Consider the following 9975-nt stretch of genomic DNA (forward strand, 5'->3'; position numbering starts at 1 on the left):
CCTATTAGTTTTCTTGATTGTTTCCTTTGCCTTGCAGAAGCTTTTTATCTTGATGAAGTCCCAAGGGTTCAGTTTTGCTTTAATTTCCCTTGCCTTTGAGGATGTGTCGAGTAGGAGATTGCTGCGGTGGAGGCCTAGGAGGTTTTACTGCCTTTACTTTAAAGTCCAGTTTGTCCGATATAAGTACGGTCACTCCAGCTTTCTTTTGACTTCCAGTAGCATGATAGATATTTCTCCCCTCACTTTCAATCTGAGGGTGTCCTCAGGTCTAAAATGAGTTTCTTGTAGACAGCAAATAGATGGATTTTTTTTTAATCCATTTTGATACCCTATGCCTTTTGATTGCAGCATTTAGTCTATTTACATTCAATGTTATTGAAAAATATGAGTTTAGAGTCATTGTGTCCTCTGTAGAATTCATGCTTGTAGTGGTGTCTCTGGTAACCTGTGTTTCTTGCAACATTTCCCTCATAGAGTCCCCTTTAGAATTTCTTGTAGGGCTGGTTTAGTGGAGGTGAATTCTTTAAATATTTGTTTATTTGGGAAATCAAACCTGAATGACAGGCTTGCTGGATAAAGCATTCTTAGATGCATATTTTTTCTCTTCATCACATTGAAGATTTCCTGCCATTCCTTTCTGGCCTGCCACGTTTCAGTAGATAGGTCTGCAACCACCCTGATATGTCTCCCTTTGTATATTAAGGCCCTTTTATCCCTGGCTGCTTTCAGAATTCTCTCTTTATCCTTTTATTTTGCCAGTTTCACTATGATCTGTTGTGCAGAAGAGTGATTTAAGTTACATCTGAGGGGAGTTCTCTGTGCCTCTTGGATTTTACTGGCTGTTTCCTTCCCCAGATTGGGGAAGTTTTCAGCTATCATTTGGTCAAGTACCCCTTCAGGCCCTTTCTCTCTCTTCTTCTTCTTTTGGAATTCCTATGACATGGATATTGTTTCGTTTGATTGCATCACTCAGTTCTCGAATTCTCCTTTGGTACTCTTGGATCAATTCATCTCTCTTTTTCTTGGCTTCCTCTTTTTCTATAATTGTATCTTCTAATTCACCTATTCTCCCCCCTGCCTCTTTAATCCATGCAGTGGCTACCTCCATTTTATTATGTGCCTCATTTATAGTATTTTTTAATTCATCACAAATATTTTTAAGGTCCATAATCTTTGTAGTTATAGCTTCTCTGGTGTCTTCCATGCCTTTTACAAGCCTAGCAATTAATTTTATGACTATTGTTCTAAATTCCTGGTCAGTTATATTGCTTATATCTATTTTGACCAATTCTTTAACTGTCACTTCTTCCTGGAATTTCTTTAGAGGAGAGTTCTTCCGTTTCATCATTTTGGCTAGCTTTCTGTCTCTTGTAAGTTTTAAAAGCTTGTTATGCACTCTATACCTGCAAGTTCTGCTATATTAAAGGAGGCTCATTGACTGTTTATGGTCTGCCCATTCAGGGAGTGTTTTTTTACTGGTGTTCCTTGGTCTCTCTTGTGCCTTTGGTTATTTTATTTCTCTACTCATAGTGATATTTGGGACTCTCCACCCTATGTACTTTGGTTTGTTTTTTTGACAGACAAACAAACAGAAAACAAAAGCATGCAAACACACAGACAAATCAAAGAAACAAGAAAACCGAAAGGAAAAAAAGAAGAAAACAACAAAAACAACAAAAGACAAAGGGCAGTCTAAAAGCATAAAACCATGGGTCGCCCTGATGGCTCAGTCGGTTAAGCATCCGTCTTTGGCTCAGGTCATGATCTCACGGTTCGTGGGTTCGAGCCCTGAGTCGGGCTCTGTGCTGACAGCTCAGAGCCTGGAGCCTGTCTTCGGATCCTGTGTCTCCCTCTTTCTCTGACCCTCCCCTGCTCGTGCTGTCTCTCTCTGTCTCTCAAAAATAAATTAAAAAAAAAAGTATAAAACCAGAAATCCCAGCTACAAATAAACAGCAGGGTGGAAGCAGTGCTGATGGAAGAGCATATACAAAGAGAGAAATGACAGGGGTGGGGAGAAAGAAATTGAACATTGACCAGGCAGAGAGACTCAAAGGCTTAATTCAGAGAGAGAAAGGAGAATATCATAGGAGGTGAGGAGAAAGAAACAAAGATAGTACCCAGAGAAACTATATAGTCTGATTTTTCCAGAGAGAGAGAGAAAGGAAGGTAACGAAGGAGGTGTAGAATATGCATCAAGAGGATGGATTAAATGTGACTGTTTAAGCAAACCTATAACAGAGCGCCCAGTCCAGCAGAGGGGAGAGAAGAGTGAGATAAGGGAGAATGTATCTGAATAGCAAGAACTGATCTAGAGTTAATCATGGCAAAGCATCAATGCTCGTCTTGTCCCAGGCTCTGGACTGGTGCAGGCAGGTCTCGCCTCCACTGTGGGTCCCCAGGGCCGCTCCCTGAGGCCTCACCTTGGTGGTTGTGGTGAGAAAATGGGAGCCTCCCCTCCCTTCTCAAACCAAGCATTGCAAATCACTCTTTTGGGTCCGTTCTTCCTGTGTCACGGTCGCAGCCAAGGTGGGCCGTGTTCTATGTCCCAAGACCAGCCTCGTTTCCAGATCTTAGTCTCCGCACTTTAATGATACTGCCCGAAACGTAATCCCACAGTCCTGGGTGCTTCCTAGCCAGGGATCGAGTAGGGGAGCCCTTTCTCCTGATGCCCACTGAGTCCCTTGCGTACTGTCTAGCTTGGAGGGAATTTCTGCGACCCGGGCACCCAGCCCAAAGAAACCTCTGCAGTTAGAAATAGGATGTCTCTCCTAATGCCCTGCAGTTAGAGATAGGATGATAAGATCCCTCTCAGTCCTGGGCAGAGGTGTTTCTCTTCTCCAGGGACAGTACTATGTGCAGTTTCAGCCACTTTCTCTTCCCCTTGTCTCTCCGCAGAGGGGGCCCTCTCCCCGCCGCCGAGCCTCTGTGTCCCAGCCCATTTTTATCTTCCCCAGTTAGCAATCATGCACCTATAAGGCTGTCTTCTTAGTGGACTCTGTCTCTTTTCCTCCCAGATTCTTGCGGTTCAGTGTCCTTTGGCTTCAGCCCTTCTTTGTTTGAGAAATGCAGGCAGGAAGTACTGAACTCCCTATTTCTCCACCATCTTGCCTCCCCAATATAGAATTTTTAGGCCCCCTTGGGTCCCATGCTGAAATATTGGTGGCTTGGAGAAAGTTGGCCCCAAGTCCATTAGCTCCCAGATTGCCCCCCTTCCCTTCCTATCGCTGACCTCTGCATTGCGAGCAGCCTTGAGCACATATGTGTGGATGCCCCAGCCGGGAGGTCCAGCTCCTCTGCAAGTAGCTGCACTTGGCCATTTGTTGGGCCTGGAAGGGCACATACTTGAAGCATGGTCTGCCATCAGGAGGGTGGACCTGTGGGATGAGGCCTGTGGAGGACAGGCTTAGTCTGTTCACGTAGGTGACTCCAAGGTCCTGAGCATACAATCATGGTCTAGAATGGCGCTAGGAGGGCACATGCCCTTGGTCGTGCACATTCCCTTCCTGGCAGCAAAGGATATAACCAAAAGAGGGCCAGCGTGGGGGAGAGGGGAAAGTGGGGGATGGGCATTGAGGAGGGCACTTGTTGGGATGAGCACTGGGAGTTGTATGGAAACCAATTTGACCATAAATTATATTTGAAAAATAAAGCACAGGCCCATATACTAGGTGATACAGCTGGGAAATATGATTTTATATCACATTGAAGCTTGTCAGAGAACTGGGCGGTGGCAGTAGAGAAATATATGAACTTACTAGCAGATTGTTGCTCAAGATATCTGGGAAATCAGCTTTGAACTGGGCATATCGATCTATCCTTCAGTTAAAGATTTAGGTAAGTTATTCGATTGATATCTAAGTAGACAAGAGTGGGATCAAGAGCAAATGGTTGCCTGTTACCTACCAAGGAGTCTGGAAAGATATTGCATCATTTGAGAATGAATGAACATAAAGGAAAACAAAATATGGTTCCATGAAGAATTACTGTAGGGGCGCCTGGGCAGCTCAGTTGGTTAAGCATCTGACTTTGGCTCAGGTCACGATCTCAGTGTTGGTGAGTTCAAGCCCAGTGTCGGACTCTGTGCTGACAGCTCAGAGCCTGGAGCCTGCCTTGGATTTTGTGTCTCCCACTCTCTCTGCCCCTCTCCCCCAGTCTCAAAAATAAGTAAACATTAAACAAATATATAAAAATTACTGCAGAACAAGGGATAGGGGATAGTCCCCTAGAATCTCATAGAAGTTTTCTATCTCTGAAGAGTCTAAAGGATCCATCACAAAATTATAGGACATTGTGGAGAACAGATTTGAGAAGCTCTTCTAGGATGCAGAAAAAAGCACAAGCGATAGGAAATAGAAAATGAAAGTAAGAGCAAAGTAATATATGAATACTTTGTGTTCCTAGAAAAGATAGCATAACTAAGGATTAAAAATAATAGTAAAGGATGCAATAAAATGTAAGTACACAGGCTGAAGGGGCTTCCGGTATTTCAGATAAAAACAGAAGACATCCCTATGTAGGTATATCCAAAGAGAAAATTCTGAATTACACATGTTTAAAAAAATCCTAAAAATATCCTCTTGAAAAAGGCAATTTAACTACAAATTGGAGAGACACAGTGAGCATTTTTTGGCTAAAAACACTCTGATGCTCTTTGGAGGAATCGTCTTGTCCCCGTAAGAGTCAGCCCAGCAAAGTGTCAGTCAAGAACCATTATCGTTTCCTGCCAAGAAGTGGGAATGTGACCAGAGACAAATACAGCAGTGTCTCTCTGGAACTGGAACTTTCACAGAGTAACACAAAGGCAGAAGACAGTTGCTTCTGCTCATTCACGCCACTTGCAGTGCCTTGATGTTTGCTGCCAATTCCTGAAACTGAAATTTCAGGAGTGACTCTATTTTCTGACTTTTCAAGTCTTTTGGTGAACTTCCCTTTAGATTCTGAGTTCCCCTATATCCCTTCCATAACTTTCACTTTTGCTGCACTTGGCAAGGGACCGTAAGGGAAAAGAAGATTGGTGGGGGTTCGGGGTGGAAGCTGCCAGGATGAGAAGGTGGTTATATTCCCTTTCACTTGGCAGGTCCCAATAATCCACAGCGTTAAGAGTGAAACAATTATGCTTCCCTAGTTCACCAGTAGGTGGCGCTTTCACAAAATGAGTAGCTGTTGCCCAAAAGTAACGGGTATAGTAGGCCTTCTGGAACACTGTGGGCAGGATGGCTTCTTTGGATCGTGTCATTAAATTACATAAATCCAGAGAATAGTCAAATCAAATCTCTTAAGTTGTCACTTGGGGCTGATTTGCTGTGGCCTTACTGTTTGGTGCCTTCCAGACTCACCATTACTGATGTAATGGCCGTATATTGCCGTAGGCATAGTTCATGTGGAGTTCATTCCTTGTCTTCTCACTTCGGTAAACTGAGAATATATCAGATGAGACAGTTTAGCTGCTGGCATTTTAATGACAGAGTGCTTCTTCAGTTTACTATATTTATATTCTGTATACATACTCACACAAGTATGAAGATTTTTCATATCCTGTAACGACACTAGCAAAGAAGCCAATGGGTTGTCTTCAGAATCACTGTTAGCTGGAAGGCTTTTGAAGCTGTAGTTTATATAGAATTTGGAAGAAAAGGCTGTGACCTTTTAAAGGCATTTAAAATAAGTCAAGTTGTTTTTTGTGTATGAGGGCAATAGAAAGCTATTTTTGGATAGGTAAAGGCAGGGGAATCATAGCATCCACATTTCCTTTTTGAAAACCAAGAGAAGAAGCAAAGTAGAGCAGTAAATACAGGAAACCCTGGTCTGAAATGCCTCATGGTTCTAACCTAAGCCTAGCCCCAACCCTAACCTGAACCCTGAGCCCAAGAACCCTGTTGGATTCGTTGTTGTCAGAGGAGTTTTGCAGTCAAAGCATGAAGCTTGGTCCAGCCTCGCCTCCCTGAGCGCTTCCTTCCTCTGCGGCTCACTTTCCTGTACCAGGAAATGTGTTTCTTGTGACACACCCTTTGCCCCTATTACAAGATGCCTTGTTTGGTGAGCGCTTGGAATTTGTATTTTGTTTATGTATTTGCAAACAAAACCTAACCTATGCACGGGGCTGTGACTCAGAACTGAGAAATAAATGTTTCCCCCTTTCCATCAAGCAGGATGTTTAGTGCAGTGCAACATAATGACCTTTCTTTTTTTCTTGCTAAGCAAAGTCATATTTTTCTGCATCTTTAAAATCTGGATTGGGCCATTTTATCACACAGAAATAAAAGAATTGATTTGTAAGTATATGTATAAAGATATACATTGAAATCCAAAAAAAAAAGGGGGGAAAGAACTTGAATGCTGACACTAGAGAGTGCTTGGATGAACTGTGGTATGTCCATATTTCTGGAATGTTGTGTGCCTTAAAAAAAGAGGAGTTAGATTTATAGGCGCTGACCAATAGGAAAGGCCACCACTAAGTAAGTTGGAGAGAAATGTATGTAGAAAAATCAGAGGAGAAAACTTGTCATTTGTGTGAATATTTTCATTTGTGTGCATTGAGATGAGCATGGGGAAGAGTGTGGACATTGAACTTCACTGTCTTCAGGGAGCGGTGCGGGGAGGAGGGAGGGTTCATGGGCGAGAGGAATACTATGGAGTTTTTATTTGGTGCCTCTAGGATTTTTTTTTTTTTTTGGCCTGTAATAAGAGGCAGTAAAAGTAAAGAGAAATCCAGTGTTGTAAATAATAAAGATAACTCGTCCTGAGTGGCTTCAGTGTTTTTTAAATGAGAAAGATGAATGCGTGATCCAGGGATAAATAAGATGCCACATCCCTTTGTGTGCCATTTTCTGTCTGTGATCTCACGTGATGGTTCCATTGTTGAGTTTGCTTAAAAAGTACTATATGTTAAATGTTCTCAATTTAATAATTCACATACCATAAACATTTTCCCTTTAAACGTCTGCAATTCTGTGCTTTTTGTTATGTTTGGAGTTGTACCTTGGAGTTTCTTTTGCATTCCTTAGGATTTTCTATATATGAGACCATGTTATCTCTGAATATAGTTCTACTTCTTCCTTTACAGTCTCGATACTGTTATTTTTTTTTTTTTGCCCAGACATATTTGCCTCTAGAACAACACTGAATTCAAGTGGTCAGAGTGGGGGGCACCTGCATGGCTCAGTTGGTTAAGTGTCCAACTCTTGATTTCTGCTCAGGTCATGACCTCACAGTTTGTGAGATGGAGCCCTGCATTGGGCTCTGTGCTGACAGAGTGGAGCCTGCTTGGGATTCTCTTCCTTTCTTTCTCTCTGCCCCTCCCCCAGTCTTGTGCACACACACTCTCTCAAAATAAATAAATAAACATTAAAAGAAGAGAAGTGGGGGGCGCCTGGGTGGCTCAGTCGGTTGAGCTCAGGTCATGATCTAGCAGTTCGTGGGTTCGAGCCCTGCGTCAAGCTCTGGGCTGACATCTAGCACAGAGCCTGGAGCCTGCTTCAGATTCTGTACCTCCCTCTCTCTCTGACCCTCCCCCGCTTGCACTGTCTCTCAAAAATAAGTAAAAAGTAATAAAAAAAAATAAAAAAAGAGAAGTAGTTAGAGTGGACATCTGTCTTAATTGTAGGGGAAGCATTTAGTTCTTCAGATTCAGTGTGGTGTTTGTGTAGCTGTTTTAAAGGTGCTCTTTTTTGGGTTGAAGAGATTCCCTTTCATCTTTAGTTTCTTGAGTGGTTTTTTTTAATCATGAGAGAGAAATTGGCTTTCAATTTTTTTACAAACCTACTTTCTTGAGGTATGATTTACTTACAAAAAGCTGTACATATTTAATGCATACAACCTGGTGAATTTGGAAATAAGTATATACACATAAAAACATCATCACAATCTGTGCCATAAATATATCCATCACCCTCAATGTCCAATGTTTTTTTCTGCATCTATTGACATAATCATGTGGTTTTGGTTTTTACTGTTAATAGAGTGTATTCCATTGGTTGATTATCAGATATTAAACCAACCTTGCATTCTTGGAATGACTCCCAATTGGTCATGGTGCATAATCCCTTTTATATTTTGCTGGATTAAGTTTTTTAGTATTTTGTTGGATTTTTGCATCTCTATTCCTAAGAGATGTGGTCTTTAGCTTTGTTTTAGTTTGTTTGTATTTGTGTGATGACTGTGGTTTTGATATCAGAGCAAGACTGGTCTCATTTTTTTCCTCTGCAAACTTTTGGAAGAGTTTGTCAAATATTGATGCTAATTCTTCTTAAACATAGGGTAGAATTCAACATTGAAGCCATTTGGTTGTGGGCTCTATTTTGTGGGTAGTTTTAGATACTAATTCAATCTCTTTACCCGTTATGGGTCTACTCAGATTGTGTGTTTTTTCTTGAGTCAGTTTCAGGAGTTAGAGTGTTTCTAGGAATTTGTCCATTTCATTTATATAACTTGTTTCCATACAATCATTCATTGTATTTCTTTATAATCGTTTCATGTTTTTAAGTTTGGTATGTATATTACCTGTTTAATTCCTGATTTTAGTAATTTGACCACTTTCTTTTTTCTTGGTCAGTCTAGCTAAATTATCAATTTGTTGATCTTTTCAGAAAAACTGCTTTTGGTTTCATTCATTTTCTCTGTTGTTTTTCTATTCTCTCTTATTAACTTTTGCTCTAATACTATTTCCTCTTTCTTCTTGCTTTAGTTTGCTGTTCTTTTTTTAGTTTCTTCCAGTTGAAGATTAGGTTATTCATTGGTAATTAAAAAAATATTTTTATATGTAGATATTTCCTGCTATAAATTTCCCTCTTAGCACTGCTTTATCTCCATTCCATAAATTTTTATATGCTGTATTTTTATTTTTACTCATCTTAAAGTATTTTCTAATTTCCTTTGTGGTGATTTCTTTTTTGACCCATTCATTATTTAAGAGTGCGTTATTTAATTTCCACATTTACAAATTCCTCAAATTTCCTTGTGTCATCAATTTCTATTTCATTTCATTGTGGTTGGAGAACATAATCTATTTCCAATCTTGTTGATTTACTTGGGCTCATTTTATAGCTTAAAGTATGGTGTATTCTGGAGAATGTTCCATGTGTCCTTGAGAAGATCGTGTGTTCACTTCAGCTGGGTAAACTGTTCTTCAGCTGTTCTGAGAGGTCTAGTTGCTTTATGATTTCACACATCACTTTATAAAGTCAGCTTGTACAGTCTGGATATATTACATGATTGAAATTATATAAAAATTCTCAACAAAATATTCGGAAGGAGATGTGGCTGGGGCTTTGCCGACCTCACTGTGTCTGCTATTTTTGATCTTTAGATTCGATTGGTTGTGATCTTGCTGCTTATATGTTCCTGTGTTTATATCCCATCCTTGGCACACAGGCTCCTGGACAGAAGTAAAACTGGATTGTTGGGTATATTTTGGAAACACTCCAGAACTGGTGAATAGCAGAGTCCTTAGGTTGCAGTGTGCTGTGTAGAGATGGCCACCAGCTTCCTCTGCATACAGTAGCTTGGGAAAGTAGAATTTAATTGTCGTCATATTTCAGTATGAAAAAATGACTTATCTGCATAAAATAATGGAATGAATGGTTAGCTCTTTTATCTCAGAACACTGAATGAGATAAATTTTCAGCTGCTGTTCTCTATTTTTGTTGTTGGACCGATGTTCTGAGTAAGTAAGATGTAACCGTTTAACACTCAAAAGAGTTTAACATGTCGGTAACAATCAACCTCAGTATTGTGACTACAACATTACATTTTGCAAATGTTATTCTGTTGTGTCAGATACCAGTTCGTAGTGAGGTATCTCTAAGGCATAATAGAAAACAAACTTGATAAATTACTCAAGTTCCTTTCCCTGTGATTTGGAAATGAGAAGTCTTTATAGGATGAGAAAAAATATTCTGAGGGAATCCATGAATTTTGACAATTATCTCTACCTGGTAGGACTGTGAATGGCTTTCCCCCTCATTCTATGTTCCATAA

At 40.5% G+C, this 9975-nt stretch overlaps 1 pseudogene; it reads left to right on the top strand.

The window, feature by feature from the left end:
- The window catches only part of LOC115293434, a 20080-nt pseudogene extending 10581 nt beyond the window's left edge, over positions 1 to 9499 (top strand).
- Positions 9500 to 9975: the final 476 nt, after the last annotated feature.

Source organism: Suricata suricatta, chromosome 6 (assembly GCF_006229205.1).
Source record: "Suricata suricatta isolate VVHF042 chromosome 6, meerkat_22Aug2017_6uvM2_HiC, whole genome shotgun sequence".
Lineage (NCBI taxonomy): Eukaryota > Metazoa > Chordata > Mammalia > Carnivora > Herpestidae > Suricata > Suricata suricatta.